The following is a 16553-nucleotide window of genomic DNA, read 5'->3' as shown; positions in this document are numbered from 1 at the left end:
CAATCTTAATTCTGGCATTTCCTAACTTTTGAGTGTTTCACTTTTCAAACTTAATATTCTTTTAGTGCAGTTGTGTGCAAGTGATTTCCTGGGTTGTTCTTTATTAAAAGAGAACATAAAGCTAACTGAAAAGCAGAAATTCCATCAGGTGGCTCTTACTCCCACAGGAGTCATCTACAGGACTGGAACCTTTAGATCCAGACAGATCTCTGCCACTTGAGATACTGGAGAAACTGGTAACTGTAGAGGATGTCATTCTCAATGTGGACCAACGCTAGAGGGGGACTTGACACACACTTTGCCAATGGGTTTCAGACATTTGTCAAAAGCAGACCACAGACGTGAGTCTTAGGTTCCACTCCAGGTTCTGGAGGGAAGCAGTCTCTTGCTGCTTTAGATCCTGCTTCCCCCTTTACCCCCAACCCAGTGCTCTCTGCTTCTTCACCCCAACCTCCCTGCCTAGTTAGATCCAGGCTCCACCCCTCAGACTCTGCCATTTGAGTTCCAAATCTTCATCCATCTCTGGCTCCTCACCTCAGTCAACAAGAGTCAAGGAAGAAAGCAGTATCCTCAACACTGAATCCTTAATGATGCAATGACCAGTCACTTGCTGGGCAAATATCTTTAATTATTCCTATAAGCCTCACCCCCCGCCCCCCAAAGGGGTAAATTTAAGATCTGAGAGAGCAGCAGCACAACTTCCAGGCCCTCAAAAAGGAATAAGTCTTGACTGGTTGAGCCTTTTGTACAAAACAGAATATTTGTTAGAAATAGGTAGAAACACAGCAAGAATTAGTGCGAGAACCAAGTTGTAGAGTGTCATCTGGAAAAAAGTCAGTGTATCTGTCTAATGGTCCCATGAATGCGGTCTCAAACATTTTCAATAAAAGTAAGCATTTGTAGATTGAGAGGACATTTGTCCCATGGCATTTTTACTCAGATTTTTGCATCCCAAGAAACAAATATTGCTATATCAAGAAAACTGATTAGAATGCAATCTTTGTGCATGAACTAAGACAACTTTTATAGAATGTTATATACATAAGACTGCTACAGCAAGACTAGCTATTTCACTGGATATACCTATAGGATCTCAAAGGATCCTCATCTTTTTGTGCCTGGCTATTAACTAGCTCAAGTTTCTCGAAGCAAACTCACGGAATGGTAGTCAAATTTAGTGGAAATCAGCGATCGGGTTTTGTTAGTTTTTCTACTCTACTTGCAAAGCTCCCCCAAACCCTTTTAGGCTACAGCAATCCTTTAAACATCCAGATACAACTACTAAATGCAATTACTTTTGCATTCTTTAAAAGGATAACTTTTCATATTTGGGATACCTAGCAGACATGAGGTAGTTGTATGGAAACTCATCATCAGTTTAGATATATTTCTAGTATAGTTTAAGCCAGGGTAGCTACCAAATGCAAAAGTAGAAACCAGCAACCCCAGCTTGTTTCCTGCAGGTATCCCTGCCATTAATTTCATATGCACAGGAATGAAGTGCTACTGTATATGATGAAGTATTTCTCCTCAGTGGTATTACACACAAAGGACTGGGCACTCCTCTTTCATCTCTTTTCATAAGAGAAACTTCCTTGATTCTTCAAGGTACACATCTATCTGATTTATAGACAAGGGTGCTGGTGTAGGTAGATCTTCCTTCTCCCCCCCCCCCCTTTTATTCTTCTGTGTTTTTCTTTCAAGCCATTTGTCCCTCCATAACAGCCTTCTGCTATAATTGGAGAGAGGGGATAGACATCCCTTATGGTTCTCCTGCTGTGATTTATGTCCCACCTCAAACTACACAGCTACAGAAACAGGACTGAAATGAGACTACAAAAAAAATACTTTTCTGGATTGTCAAAAGGAGTTATCTTCAACTGAGGGGGAAAAAGACAGTAGGGAAAGAAAAGTATGCCAAGCATCTATGGGAAAAGCAGCAAAAAGGTAAATGAAGCCTCAGTGATGTAGTAAATAATATGTTACGTTACTTCCTTTATTTTGTTCCATTTCTCTGGAAGATGAGCTCCAAACATTTGAAGGAACAGGATCAAAGTAATACTCAATTAATGTAGCACCGAAGTTATATCAGAGATCTTCAACAGGATCCAGAGTGTGAAGGAAAACACCAGCCTGCCATGACAACTCTCTCCTATATAAAAGGTATCACAAGGTTCTGTTCTGTCAATCTTCCTGATGCCTGTGTAGACAATACATCTGGGGCAATACCGAGATTTAGACTGTATTGCCATCGGGATACAGAAGATAACACCTAGTTGTCAGTGGACTTGGTTTTTTACGGGATCTGGGTGACTCAAAATCTGTTTAAGCCAGCCTCTAACCAAATCAGGACTCAAACCAGAAGATGCCAGTGGCTGAGAAGAAAAACAGTATAATTATTTCCAGTTATTGGTCCCCTCTCAGATGGTGTTTGCCCACTTTCTGCTAGCAAGTACACAATTGGGGGGGGGTGGTCTTGTTGTCTCTTGACTGTGTTTTGAAGATAAGGAAGCAGCTGAAACCAAATAAAATACCTGAGCTGCTAATCTGAAGTGGCAGGGAGTGATCAGAGAAGAGGCCTTTACTCTAAAAGAGAATCTCCATGCTGGGTCTGAAAAAGTAAGTTTGACTTTCTAGGCATACAAGATCTATACCTGAATACATGCTTGACAGCGGGGGATACTATCAAGGGAATGAAGCTATCATTGCAGCTGCCAAGAGGAACCTTCTCTTCCTCTTTCCTACCAAGCTTCAGAGCCTCCTCACTGTTGCAAACGAGTCTGTTACACTGTTCTTCCACAGCCTTTTGAGTGTGTCCAGTATCTGCCACAGCTCCTGGCTTTGTAAGCACAGTGAAAATGACAACTGCCATTTTTGCTAGTTCCTACAAGATTCTGAACCGCAACACTTAAAGTACCCAGAGTCTACTAAATCCCACATTGTTACTGCTGCCTGACAATACCATGAGCAGCAGCAGAGGCACTGGAGCCATTTTTCTTTGATCTCAGGAAGGCCTACACTACATCACTTTACATTCAGAAGGTTAACTTGAACCATAAGGCTAAAAAATGTAATCCATTTAGTTCAAGGTAACTTTACAAAGTGTAATTTGACTTAGAACAGATGTTTACATCTTTCCTTGCTTTTTTACTTTCATTGTTCTTCTGTGAAGTCTGTTTTACTGTATTCAGAAAAAATACAGAAAACTACAACAGCCATTATACATGAATTCAATGGAGATTGGGGTACTTCTCACGTGGCTGGAGGCATTTTTAGCCGCTTGCCTCTCAATGAATCAGTTGTCTACTAACAGCCTATTACATACATCTTCCAGTGACTTATATTGCTATACTTTAGACACTTTTCCACTTGTTTAGACAAACTAGTTTGGAGCCACTGACAGGTTTTTGATTTGTCAACTGGATCTTGAAGGAGAGAGAAATTAAACAAGTTTCATTGCTAACAATTTCTTAAATCCAGCTACAAAATGACCTGCCAGGGAAGATAAAGTTACATTTTGTGCCCTTTTTGCTTCTGATGCAAAAAAGGCAACCTTAGTTTATTTCAGGAAGTTTAAGCTTTGTGTCAGGAGCATGTTCCTATGACTTTTCCTGGTTTTGCTGGAAGACTCAAGTGTGAATTTTGAGTTTCTTGCACCTTAAGGTTCAGAGTTCTGGATCTAGACATATCCTCTCTCCCAGATGTTTATCAGGCACTGGGATTAAAGAGGTTAATAGCACAGACTTAAACAATCCAATTAAAAATCTTTTAACTTCCTAACTGCTCAGCTGTTACTCCTGTAATTGTCCTAGTTCTCCAATTATCCATGAGTTCCTGAATAGACCAAATAAATTTTTTAGTGTTGAGACAAGTTTAAGAAAAGTCTTCTTACAAAATAAAGCAGCAAAGAATGGGTACATGCCTTTTCCCCCCCTTGGTATGTCACCTTTCAAGGTCTAATGTCATAGTGCATTTCAGCCATATTCCAGTTCAAATTGTCCAAGATGGGCAATCTTTCCTCCTGACAATTGGCCTAAACTGTTCGCTGTCCCCATCCCAAACGGGAATCTATTGAAATGCAAGCATGTAAACTGTTGGCCCTTATTCCAGCCACTATGATTTAGATAACAAGGCATTAGCAAAAGGGTTTTGCCTTAAGTGCTAGATGAGGAAAAAGCAAGAAGTTACCATTTTAAGCTCCCAAAAGGCAAAGATTCTACAGTCTTTTACCATATATGCTGGCTGATCCTCAAGAGTCCTGTGTGTTCCATAGCCACTGAATTTACATCTTGCTGGAGAATTACACTCTAAAATGAGAGCTGAAGTTCAAGTCTTTCTTACTCTTGTAGTTAGAAATAAAACCTCAAGACAGTTAACTGACTATACTCATATTACTGCTTTAGTTAACAGAGCTATTGTTGCAGGCTGTCTAAGTGTAGTGGGGTAACCTGCCTCATTCATCTCAACCTGGGGCCTCTGAAATCAGATTCCAAAATGCCAAGGAATTCAACATTTATGTCACACCATTTGCTATTATGTCAGATGCATGGCTGCAGTAAGTTTTCTTCTTGCAACTGTCTCTTATTCTCCAGATTTCATGACAATGGGAAGTTAAACAGATTACAGTGTATGCTCTCTCTGTACTGTCAAGAGTCAGGTAGTAGGAAGTTGGGGAACTAGAACAGGAATCTAACTTGCAGCCAGGAAGCCAAGCAAACCAAGAGTGTAAGATGTCAAGCTGAGCTTCCTACAGAGCATGATCACAGTTAGGAGTAGCCAGCTTCAGCAGATGACTGCAAGCTCCACCCTTCTCTATTATACAGGGGAATAGGAAGAGGTTTTGATCCAGGCTGGCTGGCCAACATCACAGGGACCAAAAGTTAGGGAGTGCAGCTAGGTTGCCTAGAAAAGTTTGGGGGGGGGGGGGGCAGGGGAAATCTTCAAAACAAAAAAAAGAGCAATAGTTGAAAGTACTAACTGACATAAAATCGATGAGCCTCAGATGTGTATACAGAAAGATGGCAGATGGGAATGTAGGACATTTCATGACAATCATAAATTAGAGTTGCCAAAGAATTTAGGTATTGTTGCTGCAGCACTAGGTCCTATTCTGCCTCTGCATAGGCAGGGCCTCTGTTATACCCTACAATATTTATAATAAAGCAGAGTTGATATTTATGAAAAGCAATGCAGAAGAAAGAACAAACCTCAACAAACTTAACCAACAGTTCTGTTGGATCCTCACTAGAGCTTCAATTAGCCCACCCCAGAGCAATATGCCTGTGCCTTTTTTCTCTCCTACACAGGAAGTTTGTCCTACCTTTCTCCACCCCTTCCACACCCTGCTCAGAATATAAAGAGATGTAATGTCTACTCACACTCCTGGTATTGCACCCACATGTGCAGCACTTCTACATACAGGAGTTGAAGTGATCATGACAGCATATTACCTGAAAGGGAAAAGGAACGTGGCTCCCTATAACAGTGATAGTATAGTTTACACATCAAGCAGCAGATGGAGCTATTAGCCACGCACTGTACATGCTTTTTGCAAACTAGCAGATATCCTAGTCAACTTTTTCAGGACTTGGGTCTTACTCCTAGCTGTAGCTCTGTTTTATGTACGTCAGTTGTTCTCAAAATGTGGGGGCATGTCCCCTAGGAGGAATGGAGGAACATTCCGATGGGGCACACGGCACAGAGGGAATCACCATGTTTCCAGCCCCACACTGCTCCCAGACCAGCTGCACCTCCAACCCTGTCATCCCCCAGTCCTGCTCCACCTCCAGACCCAGCTCCACCCTCACTCCTCCTCTGCTCCCAGAGCAGTTCCACCCTAACTCCTCCTCTGCCTGTAGGCTCAGCTCTTCCCCTCATCCCCAGTTCCACTCCCACCTCTGCCTTCAACCCAAGCTCTGCTGCTGAGGAAGCCTCGGCTATGCAAAAAAGAAAAGGAGTACTTGTGGCACCTTAGAGACTAACCAATTTATTTGAGCACAAGCTTTCATGAGCTACTAAACTTGCCACAGTATGCATCCGATGAAGTGAGCTGTAGCTCACGAAAGCTTATGCTCAAATAAATTGGTTAGTCTCTAAGGTGCCACAAGTCCTCCTTTTCTTTTTGTGAATACAGACTAACACGGCTGTTACTCTGAAACTTGGCTGTGCAGTAATTGAAGGGAGGGCACAGACAGATTCCATCATTGATAAAGGGAGTGGAGCACGACTGGAAAAGTTTGAGCACCACTGATGCAGACCAATACAATTATTTATAATTAATTCAACCTCTATTTTTACCTATTCTTATAAAGAGGCTGGAAGCATGCAAACATTCTCTAGCAAATAGCTTTGGAACAAACACCCAAGGTGAAAAAGGCCGCTGTTCCAGTGTTAACTGCTTTGCTTTTCAATTTAATTTAACTGATAAATTGAGTCTGGTAACACAAGATCTCTTACATGAGGGGAATGGGGAGAAAGTGTACCTTAGATCAGTGGTGCCCAAACATTTCCTGTCATACCACACGCACCCCTTATCAGTAATGGAATCTGCCCATGGCCCCGCTCCATTATTGCGGTTGGCTCAGCACAGGAGCTTGGGCTGAAGACAAAGCTGGCCTGTGAGTGGAGCAGAACTGCAGTTGGGGCCACAGCTGAGCTATGGCTGGGGCCAGAGCTGCAGGAAGCATAGTGGGGGGTGCTCCCTCTCCATCCTCCACTGGAGGCTGGCCCTTGCTCCACCACACCCCCACCCCTTGGGGACCACTGGCTTAGATTTGTAAAACTAATACTTAACAGAACACGTACAGACTGAAAGTTGTTATACAATCAAGTCGCTAATATGACAGGAAGTGGCTTTTGGATTGTGTGTGTTTAGGACCTCATTATAATAGCTATGAAATATAGCAGTGTCATGCGCTGCTATAAATGGAAGAATGTGAATATGAAAAGCAAGTCACTAAAAAAAATTTGCTATTTCACAAAAAATTTAAATATTAATAAACAACCAGCTTTGAGAATACAAAAGGTCAACTGAATTAGTGTCACCATTTGAAATATTTTAAAGCCAATTTATAAGATCTATCCATGCACACCTGCAGGAAAGGCAGTTTTTATATATTTGTACAGAGCACAGCACATGCCGAGAGCTACAATACAACTGCTACCTTTCAACTGACATTCTTGATTTCTAGTATCTTCAAATTGTTTTACCAGTTTAGTCTTATTGTTTGCATCACATCAAGCTTAATGCAGAACACGCCCACACCCACCCCCCCAAACAGACAATAGTATAATTTACTGAAAGATGTGCAAAGAGCATCAAGTATTTTCTTGAAAAAAATTCTCCATATTCTTATCTAGTAAATAGTTAACTGTATGTGGGAGCCAAATATGTTGAGTACACCCTGAAAGTAAGAGAACTCACATGAAGTGAACTAATTACTCTCAAAAGGAAGAAGGTACACTTTGACTTTTAAAAGTTTGACAGAAAACAAATGCATGCTTTAGTTACTAGTACACCTCTACCCCGATATAACGCTGTCCTCAGGAGCCAAAAAAAAAAAAAATCTTACTGCGTTATAGGTGAAACCGCGTTATATCAAACTTGCTTTGATCCACCGGAACGTGCAGTCCCACCCCCCCCCCCCCAGAGTGCTGCTTTCCCACATTATATCTGAATTTGTGTTATATCGGGTCACGTTATGTTGGGGTAGAGGTGTACTTTCAACATGCACATCTGAGAACTGCAGTTGTTGGGTGTTGTTGGTTTTTTTCTTTTTTAAGAGCAGTTAGTAGCAAGCTCATGATATGAAATTGCTTTTGAAAATATTCAAACCAACTTTAGTTCAGCTGAAATATGTAACCGTCTAATGTACATAAATTAGAATTGCTTTGTTATGTATAACCTGGGCAAGTCTCCATAGAAGCCAGTGGAAGTTAACATTTCCAGGCAGTGCCTGCACCTACTACTGCTAGTAGAGAACCTGCCATGAGGCCAAAGAAAGCATGGGTTTCAAACAGTCTGCAAGATCTGACCTCATATGGGGCACTACACCTTACAGCCCAGGAGAGAGGCAGGAGGGAAGAGGAGGTTTGACGCCTCTCCTGAAAAGGCTTCCTACAGACAGGCTGATCTGAGCCATCAGTAACCTCGCGCTGAAGCCTCCACCCCAAGGGGCATCAGAGCAGGGAAACGTCGCCACAGAGCGGCTAAACCCAGCCCCACAAGGCGAGGCGAGGCACAAGGGGAAGAAGCCCAACTCCCCCAAGCTTGGGGGCTGCTGCTCCGTCCGGCAGTACCCCGAGGGAACGGGCCGGGGCTCCACCGGAGTCACACTCTAGTCTGCCCTGAGGGTGGAAATGCCCGGGACCGGCCCCACCCCAGCAGGAGACCGACCGGGACAGAACCCGCCCCGTGTGAGTCCCCGGCGGCGGCGGCGGCGAGCTGCAGGCGCCATGTGGCGCAGTAAGCGTGCGCGGCGCGGGTCCGGGGAGGGGGGAGCGAGCGGAACAGGCCAGGCGTCGCAAGCCAGGCTGCAACAAAATGGCGGCGGTTGCGGGGCATGGCCCAGTCTTCTCGCCGCCCTCGACCGCCTGAAGACCAGTCTCAGCGGCCGCGGCTTCCTCCCGCCTGCCCTTAGCAGAGCCGGCCCATTGCACCCCGCGGCGACCGCTCGCCCTCCAGCCCCGCCTCTTCCACCCCACATGGACCTCAGTCCCGTCCCCCCCCCAGCCTCCGTCCCATTGAGCCCTAGGCCGTGGTGAGCCCTTCCCCATAGGCAGGCCAGCCAGCCCTGCACCCCGTTCCCAGCGACCCTAACCCACGACTGGGCAGCGGCTTTGGACCCCTGCCTCACCGCTCCAGCCACATCCGCCCCCCGCGATCCACGGCTTCGTCCCCCCGGGGACCTAGAGCACGGCCTTTCTGCCCCCAAACCACATCGCTAACCCCCCCCGAGCACGTGCCCCGCCGCCAGCCTCACTCACCATCGTTCCCCACGCGCGGGACAGTGCCCGTTCCCCGCTAAAAACAGAGGGGGAAGCTAAACACTAACCCCACCAACTCCCTCCCTCCCTCCCGCCTACCCCCCTAAAAACAGCCGCTCCTCCCGCTGGGCCAGCCGCCTCTCTAAATAGTCAGTGAGGGGAAGGGGGCGGGGAGAGGCCACACCCAGCGGGGTACTGCTGGTCACTAGACGGAGGGAGGGAGGCCGTCTTTGCTCGAAGACTGGCTTCTTCTAGGTGTTCCCACCCTGCCTTTAATGTGGTACAGGATTGGGGTGGATTTTGCTCTCACCCCTCTGGAGTCGGGAAAGGTATTTTACTGTGTGTCCTGTAGCTTCCCCCTGCCCGCCAGTGAAAAGGGTAACATTTTGCAGTGTAGCATGATCTCTTTTCATCAAATGGGAGGACTTTGCTCAGGATGTGTTAATTTTAATGAGGCACCCATTCTTTGAGAATCTTACTTCATTTAATCGGTCCTCACTTAAGACATGGCCCTGGAGAAGAGGTTTCAGTTTGATTTCCTCATTTTAACAATCACCTTCAAACTGAAGGGTTTTGTAATATAGATTATTTCCATAAGAGAATTCTTATTGCCTTACTACATGTACTTCTGAGGATGTTTGTGCCTCTTGGGACTTTCATCCTTTCTTTTGAGGCTTCTCTACACACCCTGTGTCTAAGCATCTGTTTAATGTGAGGCACTTGTTCCAATCAAAGCCAATGGGAGTTCTTTTATTGACTTCAGTGACACCTGGATGGGGACCAATGTTTGGTATCTGTGCTAGTCTCTAAGGGTATGTCTACACTGGCTTGGACTAAGGGGATGTTTAATTGAGGTGTAGATGTCTGGGCGCAGACTCAAACTCTGGGACCCTCCCACCACAGCGGGTCCTAGAGCCATGTGCCAAATAAACGGCCCCTTAAACCTGAGCCCCATGAGCCCAAATCAGCTAGCATAGGCCAGCCAAAAGTTTTTAATTGGACAGTGTAGACATCCACACTGCCAAGAAAAACCTGCTGCACCGAATCTCACAGCCTGGGTCAACTGATTCACTCGCACAGGGCTCAGGCTGCAGGGCTAAAAATACCAGTGCAGACATTCATGTCCATACCGCCCTTCTTCTGTCAGTGGTACGCATCCTCACCAGGAGCACTTCCAGTAACATAAGGGGGGCGGGGGGACTGAGAGCCAGGGCTCACAGCTGCCTGCCAGGAGCTGGGCTGCATCCTCCCTTCGGCTCCTCTCGCCACCGGGAATGGGATAGCCACACTGGGCTTCTTGGCTCCCTGCTGGGAGCTGGGCTGCCCTTCCCCCCTCCCCACCACTCCCCGGGCTTTTAAGCCCCCCCCCCCCCCCCCCCGGAGCATGGCAGCTGACCAGGCTCCAAGTGTAGAGCTCCCCGCCGGGCACACTTGTGCTCTCAGTGTGGAGCAGGGAGCTGAGACCCTTGCAGGGGTTGCGGGGGAAGGGCAGCCAGGCTCCTGGCAGGGAGATCTGTACCTGGAATCTGTGCTGCTGCCGTGCTCCCAGTGGAGAGTCAAGAAGCCCAGTGCAGCTGCCTTGTTCGCAGCAGGGAGCCAAGAAGTGTGGTGCGGCTGCCCTGTTCCCAGTGGGAACTGGAGAGCCCAGGGACAGCAGCTGGGCTCCCAGCGGGGAGCTGAGAGCCTGGGCAGCAGCCTGGGTCAGAGCAGAGAGCCAAGAGCCTGGGCAGCAGCCCACTGGTAGCAGGGAGCCAGGACTCTGGGAGCTGGCTTTCTAAGCTGCCTTACGTTGACCTAATGCTGTAGTGTAGACCAGGCCTCAGTCAAACACCTTTTATCAAAGGAAAGAAGTAAAAGGCTTTGGTACTTATGACCAGGCAGCGGCCAACGGTTTAAGGACCTACTTCTACAAAGAGATCCATGACGGCACAAAGGTCTGTGCATGAGGATCTTTTTGAAGGATCAGATCCTAATGTTCCCGTCAGACTGTGTGCAGAGACTGCTTGGTAGCTTTGAATCCTGTTTGTTCCCAACTAATCAACTTTCCAATGGTTCTCATTACTAATTTATTTGCAAGGATTTTTAAATCTATATTTGACATTGGATAAAAGGATGTATGTAGTGGATAAAAGGTTTACTCTATGTTTTAAACCTACCGGTATAAATTTGTCTCAATTTAGGGACAATTTTCAGAGTTTCAACAAAACCCTTCTTAATAATGAGGATTTTTTCCCCTAAAAATTTATATAAGTGAAAACCCATCAAGATCTGGATATTTTCTGATCTTTATTTCTTACTCTGTGCTGCTCCTTTTTTCTTTTCTTTTTTTTTCTTTTATAGTTGTAAAAATTCTTGATCATTCCCACTGAGTAAAACTTGTTTAAACTGTTTATCCCCATAAATTCCCAAATTTATTTCTAAGTAATTTAAAATATACTGCAGTTTACCTTCATGCCACTTATTTTTATTGCCACAGACAGGAAATTATTCTGTGAAGGTGGACTCACAGATGTGCAGTTACACATAGACTCTTTGATGTCTGCCCTGTGCTATTTAACTGTGTTATCATTTTGCAATAAATTATCATAAAAACCCAGTGCTTTATCTGTTTTGGTCCCAATGAACTGCTCATTAAAGCCCACACAGAGGCATAATCTGAAATAATGATATAATTTATCTCACTTTGTTGTACCGTGTGAAGATTACTTCTATCAGTGCAAATTAAATCAATTCTAGAGTAAGAGATGCATCTCAGAGTAATTTCTCTTATGCATTTCTCTCCAAATATCCGCAAGCTGTAGTTTAGCTAGCTTTTCTGAGAGTATCCATGTCTTTTTCCTTGCTCTCTTTCCTTGAATATTAACAATTTTTCTTGTTAGAGCCCAGTTAAAAGATCAATATACAGCATCCTTTTGATGTGTTCAGCTGAAATTATGAGGGGGGGGGGTAATGTTTATATATATATATATTAGGCACATAAGATTCCTTGATGTGATATAGAAAATCAGGTGCCTCCTCAGATGTATCAAATAACTTTGTGTTTGTTGTTGTACATATATATGACTGGATGGGATACTGCAAAGCAAACTAGATTTTTTTTACTTTCAGTCTTTTTTTAAATGGAATATACTGCATTTGTCTGCAATATATTTCTATAATGACACCAATCAGACTCCTTTATAAGAAACTAGATTCCATTTCTTTTTCCAATCTGAGTATTTTTCCTCATTCCTGAATAGATTGATTCAATGATTTTTGCCATTTACCAAGTTTTTGACCTGCCTGTATGGTATAACCTACTTCATTGTAAAAAGTTAAGAATTACTTATTGGCATAGAAGGAAATGAAGTCTGCAGGCAGCCTACTGAGTTTACATTCAGACTCCAAATGCCATGTAAAAAAAAAAAAAGGGCTAACAACAGAAGCATATTGTGAGACCAGGCAACCCCTGATGACGTTTATAAAAATTACAAGTTCCAAATTTTATGTCCACACTGCCAGGAAACTATGACTAAAGTATGTGTGTGTATTCAGGCACATATTTCTACTTGACCCACTAAGTCTGCTGCAAAGTTTTCCTTTCAAGCATTGAAGGAATGTGTATTGTTTTTGCTGATACTTTTTATGCATGTATAAGTGTTTCTTCACCTCTGATTAAGGTGAAAATCAGAATTCAAAGACATGGCAATGATTCATTTAAGATAATGTTTTTTATTCTATTCAAAAGCAAATTTATTCCTCTTTCTTCACTGTCTGGCTTCATGTGGGATCAGACTTCAAGAGATCCCAGATTATGAGTTCCAAGTTCAAGAACTTTTTTCCTATTCACTTCGAAATGAAATTTATTAGCCATTTTTATATTTGTGACCAGCAACCCCTGCTTAAAAGCTCTCATTTGTTTTGTACCTTGTCACTAATTTCTTTTGAATCTGATTCCAATACACTTAGTGAACACCTTGCAAAGAATACTACCCAATTATCCAGTTCTTTTTGTAACCCTTTTTATCTTTTAAGAAGTTATAACATAGAAAGGCACATGTAGTGCAGGTTATTGTTCAATACATTTCCAGGATATCTCAATAGTCAGCACTAGTCTGGTCTGGATACAGGGCAGTTTGAGGTTGAGTCAATGACTGCTGCAATAATGATTAATTAATATATTTGTTACTTGTTTATGGAATGATTATTTTTAAGTTTAACATGATTTTACATGTAATTGATGACTTAAGACTTATTGGCCAAGAGATCTCACACAAGGAGAGAGTTATTCTCATGGGTGTACTCTCCTTTGGAAGGTAAATCCAAGCACACACACTGATACAAAATTAATATTGTTGTTGGCATAGCTACAGAAGCCAGTTCCATAGTTTCTGAGCTCTAACACATCACTAGCTTTACAGGTGCAGAGACTCAACAGACAGTGGTGGAGTCCAGTTCCACTCAACAAAGTGGGGAGGAAGCTAGATTTGGGATCCAGGAGGACTGCTCAAAGGTGGTACACTCCTTGCACAAAGCTGAGTTTTTCAGGGTCCTTAAGTGGGGAATCACACAGGGACAGTAAGGGGCAAGCAATAGGGATCTGACACTGTTCAGACCTTCTTCCTTCTCTGTCTTGGCCAGAGGGTCACATAAGAATCCACAGGGCTGAGGGCTGCAAAGTGCCACACATCCTGTGTGACACACATTTGACAGCCTGTCGCACATTCCTGCAGCGCATCTGAAATAACACACATTCAGTTGGACTACAAAAATAGCCTGTGATATTTGATGCCAGTGACCAGGGGCCACTATGGTACCTACTGAACAGGCAGTGTCACTGCTCCCTGTGCTGGGTCCAAGCATGAAAGGAAGCTGCTGAAAGGAAATGTCATTAGTTTCAGCAAGAACAAATGGGGCATGTGGCAGCAGCAGAAACAGTAAGGGGCCTAGTACTGGCCCTAGCTTTGTTCCCAGCATCCTCATCAGGAAGTATCATCATTGACCCCAGAAAGCCAGCAGCCACTGAACCCAGATACCCTAATACCCTCCAGTACCTACCCATCTACCCAGCGCCTGCCAATCCCAGGTTCAGCTCCCAAATTTTATTCATCTCTGTGTCCTACCCTACTTGGGGGAGGGCACACTGACCATCAGCTGAAGTTTGTGGTTATATATAAATCAGCTAATTCAATGTTTTGTGTAAAATGTCACACACAGAGTGGCACAAAACTTGGCACTTATAAGCAGAATCTGTGGATAAGGTTCACAGCTACTCTGCAACCAGGGGTGCAGGATTCCTTCTGTAGTTCTAGTCAATGGATAATGACCCCTGTCACGTGAGAAGGGTATTACTGTCTTAGGGCTCTGGCTCATGCCAGCTGACTGGGTCAAGGAAATAACTTTCAGCACTTTACCAGTAGTCTTCTATCTCATACTTTTACAGCATTGCCATCTCCAAGCATTAAAAAATCGTAAATAAGGCCCCAAACATTTGCCTAAAAATAATGAGATTTTTAAAATAACATATTTTAGATTCTTTTTCTTTGTCTTCTGGTATTAGAGCATTTAGGGTTCATGTTTTTAAGTTCTCCTCCACCATCATGGGGTTAGAAACCAGACTGCCAACACCAAAAATTTAAAAATCATGAGTCAGGCCTTAAAAAATGAGATTGAACATAAGAATGGCCATAATGGGTCAGACTAACGGTTAGAGCCCTGCATGGATACAAAAATGTGGATCTGCATCCGATCCGCATCCACTAGTATCAACTCGCAATCCGACCCATGATCTGCTAGCCATCTTTACCGGCATCTGCACCTGCAGCAGCAAGCCGTCCAAAAGGGCTAGCAATGTGTGTGTGTGGCGTGGGCGGAGAGAAGGGAGCGAGTGGGGGGCGGGGCCTTGCAGGGAAGAGGCTGTGCGAGGGTGGGAACTGGGGGTAAGGGGCAAAACAGGGGGGAGTTTTGAGGAGAAGGGATGGCATGGAGGGGGCGAGGCTGGGGGGAAGGGACGTTGCATCACATGCTGCTCCTGGGGGCTTGCGAGCAACAGCACACGGCAGCAACAGTGCGAATTGCATCACAGTGGGATGGAGGGGTGGGGTGCCGGGGCCTCCAATCCGCATGCCCAATGGTCCATGAAGGGGATGCTGGTGCTGCCTGAGGGGCCTGAGCTGCTGGACAGGAAGTGGCATGGCGAGCAGGTACTGGACAGCCCCAACTCCGACCTGCCACCCAGCCCCAACTTCTAGCTGCCAGCCCCGAGTGTGCTGCGCCCCCCAGGCCGCCCGAGCCAGAAGTCACGGGCCAGGAACCGCCGGAAAGTAGAGCCCTGCATGGTTGTATCTGCATCTGATCCACTATCTGCAAAAATGGTCCACGGATCTCAGCAGATTTTCAGGGTTCTATTAAGGGTCCATCTAGCCCAGTATCTTCCGACAGTGGCCAATGTCAGGTGCTTCAGAGGGAATGAACAGAACAGGTAATTATCAAGTGATCCATCCCCTATCGCCTTTTCCCAGTTTCTGGCAAACAGTAGCTAGGGACACTTCAGAGCATGGTTATGCATCCCTGTCCATCCTGGCTAATAGCCATTGATGGACCTATCCTCCATGAACTTATCTAGTTCTTTTTTGAACTCCGGCCTTCACAACAACCTCTGGCAAAGAGTTCCACGGGTTGACTGTGCTCTGTGTGAAGAAATACTTCCATTTGTTTGTTTTAAACCTGCTGCCTATTAATTTCATTTGGTGACCCTAGTTCTTGTGTTATCAGAAGGAGTAAATAACACTTCCTTATTTACCTTCTCCACACCAGTCATGATTAATATATACCTTTCTCATACCCTCCTTTAGTCATCTCTTTTCCAAGCTGAAAAGTCTCAGTCTTATTAATCTCTTCTTATATGGAAGCTGTTCAATACCCGTAATAATTTTTGTTGCCCTTTTCTGTACCTTTTCCAATTCCACTATCTCTTTTTTTGAAATAGGGCGACCAGATCTGCACACAGTATTCAAGATGTGGGCGTACCATGGATTTATAGAGAGGCAATATGATATTTTCCATTGTATTATATATACCTTTCATAATGATTCCCAACACTCTGTTAGCTTTTTTGCCTACTGCTGCACATTGAGTGGATATTTCAGAGAACTATCCACAACAATGGTGGGCAACCTGCGGCCCATGGGCCACACGCAGCCCATCAGGGTAATCTGCTGGCGGGCCACGAGACAGTTTGTTTACATTGACCGTCCACAGGCATGGCCGCCTGTAGCTCCCAGTGGCCGTGGTTTGCCATTCGCGGCCGATGAAAGCTGTGGGAAGCAGCAGCCAGCATGTGCCTGCAGTCCATGCCACTTCCTGCAGGGAACGGTGAACTGCAGCCACTGGGAGCTGCGGGAAGCCGTGCTTGCGGATGGTCAATGTAAACAAACTGTCTCACGGCCCTCCAGCGGATTACCCTGACAGGCTGCACCCACCACTGATCCACAATGACTCTAAGATCTCTTTTGTGAGTAGTAACAGCTAATTTAGATGCCATCATTTTATATGTATAATTGGGATTATGTTTTCCAATGTACATTACT

Source organism: Lepidochelys kempii, chromosome 2 (genome assembly GCF_965140285.1).
Source record: "Lepidochelys kempii isolate rLepKem1 chromosome 2, rLepKem1.hap1, whole genome shotgun sequence".
Classification (NCBI taxonomy): Eukaryota; Metazoa; Chordata; order Testudines; family Cheloniidae; genus Lepidochelys; species Lepidochelys kempii.
Note: the sequence above shows the minus strand (reverse complement) of the source record.